Here is a 5874-nt window from a genome sequence, read left to right on the forward strand (position 1 = left end):
AACAAAGTCTGAATCTGTCCTCAGATTGAATACTATTGTCAGAGATCACATATGAACTGAAACCAACACTTTTTTCAGTGTGTCTGTATTCTTGCATGCATCTTATTTCCCTTCTGCTCTGAGCAGCATGAAGTGGAGCCAAGCCTTCCTTGATGTGCAGAAAGACAGGCATGGCAGAGCACTGTGGTTCATGTGGTGGGGGGCTTGGAACCTTCTCCCAGGGGTTGTCTGAAAGAGCACACGAGATGAGTGCAGGGAGCCAAGACGAGCTGGTGGGTTCGGTGGGTTTCTGCTTTACTTGAGCTGGGGGGTTTAGGGGCTTCTTGTTACCCTGATGGTGGCATAAAACTGTCTTTCTAGGAATCTGAAACCTAAGGAGGAGGTAGGAAAAGAACAACAACATGTGAAATTAGTCAGTTTTTTCTTATCCTGTGTTTTAAAGATTTTTGTCATTCTACCGAAAAGCAACTAAACTATGCGAAATAGTAGGCATAGGCATAATAGGCATAGAGAAGCATTGTCATAAAAATATATATGAATAAAGGTGATATAAAAAAATTTTATGTAACTTTTTAAAAAGTAAGAGAAAGACCTAAAGGAATGCAGCAAAATATTTTCCTCTTAAGCTAACGTTACAAAGTACAAAGCACAGCCACTGACACATTTGGCCTACAGAATCACACAACTACCCCGTTTGTTAAAGTTTTAAAGCACATTTAAGCTATTTTTTAATCACATTTTCTAGTTTCTAGTCTGTACTTAGCAGCTAGCTTTGTTGGCAACTTTTAGCAGAGGAGCTAATTAAATTTAAAATGTTAGCAAAAACACATACTAGCTAACTAGTATGTTTTTTCAGCATAAAGCTTGTATTTTCATAAAATTAAAAATACATTTTTAGGTCTACTTTGACTTAAAATATGGAGGGTAGACGAACAAAACATTTTATTTGCAAAATGGTGGTTGTTGTGTTTCAACATTTTCCAAACAAACCAGATTGGAGAGTTTTTCAGTGTACTTTTCTTGGGAGGGGTACATCTGCAGACTGTAAGTGGGAGGACTTTCATCCACACAAACATTGCTTGGTTTGTTTAATTGGCCCAGCTTTCCCTCTGTTTCTTTAAAAGCTATGCCCATAAGCTAAAGATACGCCCATGGTGACCTGGGCCTATCTCATTCAGTTATGTTTTGCTTTATTTAGGTTACATCTTTCCTTGTTACAAATGTACCAACTTACGTTTCGGTCAGAAAAAGAGAAATCCGCCAATCCCAAAATCGCGCTGTTAGGATGTTTTGAATTTGATGGTTAATGGGGATGTCCTAGGTAGTATACTGGTGTACGAAATGTATAAGGTAAGCTAGCTTACTTGATTAACAGAGTAAAGGTATAAATGAACCAAAATCAAAACACAGATTAACCAAATTATTAATTTCAGTCATATGGTACTTTATATGACAAACAAACCTCAGCCTTACAAGTCTGTTTTTTTACATCCAAAAAGTGTGGTTTATTCATACAGATAGCGATATGTATTACATTTTCAAAAATATGAAAGTTGGATCTAGGATTGATATTACAACCCACTAACATTAAACCAAGTGCCAAGAGACATTGAGGGCCATGGCCAAGTGTGGGGATGAGCAGAGGAGGTTAAGTGGAATGTGCTCAGGAGGAAGAGGGAAAGTGGCATCCAGCTTAATTTGACATATTGAAACATGGAGAGTGAGCAGAGTGACACTGGTAGTTTTGCCACAAATAGATCTTTTGAGGACGAGGATTTTTGATCCCCTTCATCCCCAGAGGTTGAGGGAGGCTTTATGGAGCCCAGCAGGCTTGAGCCTCATCAGTTTGAGCTGCTGGCTCAAGGTGCTGGGCCAGCAATGCCCAAAGCTCACTCGCTGCTGGCAAGGCAGCAGAGGACAGAATGGTTCCAGTTTCTGAGTGGTAAAGTGATGTTAGCTGCATCATTGCTAACATGAGCTAACATTCAAAGCAGTAACAAACTTTCAGAAAGTTTACATTTACATGTAGATTTATATTTTCTTAAGTAAAGCATATGATCGAAGATATAAAGCATAAAACTCTTTGAACAAGGCTCCCAATTCCAAATCTGACTCGCTATGGGGGCGAGTGTCTGAGAGAGATTTTTTATACCTGAACATGGGGGCTATGACGTAGACATGTAACAAGGTGTACCATTTGAACCAGTAGGAAAATTCAAGAGTGCAGCACCAAGATGGGTTTGGGACAAATATTGCTGAATTAAACAATATTACATGAAAATGTAAAAAATTGCACAGTAACAAAAAGATAGGTTTCTTAAGGCCCAATTTATACAGTTCATCTGGAAAAAAAAGTTGATTTCGGGTTCAGTTCCACTGTCAGCATATTCCATTTCGAAGTTCTTGTCATGGCTTGTGTGGCGGAGGACCCTAGAATGCAGACGAGCAGGAAGTATCGTAATGTAAAAGTGGATTTAATAAATGCAACTCACTCCAGCAGGTGGTGGCAAAAACAGGCATGGACAGGCAGGCAAGACAGGCTTGGCATAAACAGGACAGACTTGGCAAAACCAGCTTTGCATGACCAGAGTGAATGTTTCCGCGAGGGGTAAACAGGACGACGGTGTATATATGGAGCGTTGTAAAGGTGAACCGAGAAGACTGATTACATGATCCAAGTGGACCAAATGAAGCTGATTGTTATGGTTCACAGGGGCAGGGAGAAACAAAACGTAACTGGGCAAAACAGAAATCCAAAGATATAAAACTAATCGGGAAAACACAACATACAGAACATGAACAATACTAAGAAACTAAAGCACAGCCAGGAAAACAGAAGCAAGATCCAAAAATGTAAACTGGAAATAAGAGTAACTAAAACCCAAGCAAAAACCAAAACATCCTCAAATCATGACAGTTCTACAATCAGTAGGATTTGTTAATATATGTGCTGATATTTTCAGTGACCAGTCCCACTGGTAATAGCAAAACAGACAAATCCTAATGTATTCCTCTGTATTTTGCACTTTTTAAAACTGCATCTATCATGCCTACAGAACTGTGTTCAGGTTGATGTGTGTTGTGCTTTTTCTCACCTCCTCTCCACAGGGTGCAACCGGCAGGTGCAGCTCCATATGTGTGGTGCATGAAGGTTAATCAAGAGGTGCGTTTAAGGAGCAGGAACCAAGATCTACAAGCATTGCAGAAGCATTGCTCAAGCAGGTTTACTGAAAGTTCTGTTTAAGCTGGTGTCGGGAAATGACTCGCCTAGCCTCTGACAGCCTTCATACAAAAGTCTCACCCTTCTTCAACTGGTGGTCTGGACGACCGAGTAGCCTCTCGCAGTCATCCACACTTTCAACAGTCACTTTTGTTCACGGCTGCTCATTCCCTAATTTACAACTGGCTCTTGGTATATGGGCTAGGTTAATTTTAGTAGCTCGGCACGAGCCCCAAGGGCGCTGTTTTAACAAACTTGACTAAGGCAACCTATAAAAACCTCTTAAAATATCTTAGAACCAGCCAACAAGACTTTTTACCACCAATGAAAAACCAACAATACGGTGACTCAAATAATTGAATGTCCACGATTTAACTAGGATTTTATATGCTTTCTTTAATTAGTAACGCTTTTGCAGGGGTCAGTAACAGCTTTAATTCGGCAACACAAAATAATTTCAATAATAGAAATGAATCAATCAACTCAACCTGTCTTTTCCTGATGCTGAAACTAGTGAGTTTGGAGAGGCTTTGAAGACGGAGGCTCATCCATGCACCTGATGGAGAAACATTCTTCTGGTAACAACGAGTGATTTCTTGAAGGGAATACAACTTAATCTTCAGTTTTCTTCCTTTAAGTGGCAGGCACTGATGCTCCAGGCTTTGATGGTTAAACAGGATCTTTGTTGTTATTTGTCTCAGAAGACAGTAGTTTCCAGAGGCTGAAGAGTTGAAGGAAACCCGGAGACATAAATGAGGTTGATTCAGGACTTCCAGAAGCCTGAAACTTGGAGCAATCAGCTGTTCACCGATCAAGTTCACTTCTGTTGTCTGGATAAAAAGGCTTTAGATGAAATCAGATTCTTAATTCTGAGGCACAGTCCTTTCTGGGCTCACTGGTTGATCCTCTTTTTAATGCAGTCGATCAGTGGGGCTGTGTCTCTGTTCCTTTTCCATCCAAGCTTATCTTCTCCGTCCGATCTTGTTCGCTGGTCTTCTGCGAGGAAACAACCCCGTTCCCTCCTTCAGCATTGCTTTTATGGTGCTTGATGCTTTCACCAGCCAGCCCCTTATTAGGCTTCTTAGTTATTGCGGAACCTTTTCACCTCAGCTTCTTGATTATTGCTCAATACTTTAGTCATGGTCATTGTGACCTACTGATTCTGTTTCTCGGCCTTGGAGATGCCGATAATAGCCACGCAGCTGGCTGTAGTCGCATCCTCCCTTCCTCCCGTTTGCCTTGAAAAGGTTCGCTGTCAGCATGCAGCTGGCTCTCGTCACTCCAAGTCATCTTACAGTTCTTTCCCTAATCTGCTCAGTTTTAAACTTTACACAGTATTATACTTTCCATTCTTCAGCTTTCAGCATTCACTTTAAAACACCGTTGCAAAACCATCACTTCATTCTTTTTATTCATGCTTCACAAATGATTAATGTTATATTTTTTCATATATAGCTGATTGAGAATGTCAAACCTTAATGTTTTTTTACTCTAATTCTCAGTTCTTAACCACATTTCAATCATACATCTTTTAACTTGTTAATCAATGACTACTAATTTCATTTAATACATGTGAAAGAATATAAAATCATCATACATCATTGGATACTTGTTTATACTTCTGCAAAATATAAGAGATAACATGTGGCAGATAATATGTGGCTCCACACAGGCCTCTCCAGTATCTCAGCTCCAGAATATCAGAACATGCTTGTTTCACTCCCTACTGCTTCAACTGTGTGTTTTACTAATTGTTGCATGGATTACACATAAGGATATTTATTGTAACTTTCATGGAGTTAACTGTGAGCAGTTACTAAATGTTGCATAGATTACATGGAAAGATCTCACCTTATTTTGACACAGAGGAAAACAGAACTGAGATTGAATTTGTTTTTTTGTTTTTTTGGATTATATAGCTATAAAAAGACTTATATAAGACTGGTGATAATTTAGTGATCCAAGTGAATGCTATTTTTTACTTTTCTATTACATAATTACTTTGCAAAGATATACCCATAAAGTATGCAGCTGACAGCTTATTTACATCTGTTTACTTATTGTCTATTCCAAATACACTCACCGGCCACTTTATTAGATACACCTGTCCAACTGCTCGTTAACGCAAATTTCTAATCATCCAATCATATGGCAGCAACTCAATGCATTTAGGCGGGTAAACATGGTCAAGGTGATCTGCTGTAGTTCAAACCGAGCACCAGAATGGGGAAGAAAGGTGATTTAATTGACTTTGAACCTGGCATGGTTGTTGGTGCCAGACGGGCTGGTCTGAGTATTTCAGAAACTGCTGATCTACTGGGATTTTCACGCACTACCATCTCTAGGGTTTAAAGAGAATGGTCCAAAAATAGAAAATATCCAGTGAGCAGCAGTTCTGTGGGCGCAAATGCCTTGTTGATGCTAGAGGTCAGAGGAGAATGACCAGACTGGTTCGAGCTGATAGAAAGGCAACAGTAACTCAAATAACCACTTGTTACAACCAAGGTGTGCAGAAGAGCATCTCTGAATGCACAACACGTCGAACCTTGAGGCGGATGGGCTACAGCAGCAGAAGACCACACCAAGTGCCACTCCTGTCAGCTAAGAACAGGAAACTGAGGCTACAATTTACACAGGCTCACCAAAATTGGACA

This window comes from Girardinichthys multiradiatus, chromosome Y (assembly GCF_021462225.1).
Source record: "Girardinichthys multiradiatus isolate DD_20200921_A chromosome Y, DD_fGirMul_XY1, whole genome shotgun sequence".
Taxonomy (NCBI): Eukaryota; Metazoa; Chordata; class Actinopteri; order Cyprinodontiformes; family Goodeidae; genus Girardinichthys; species Girardinichthys multiradiatus.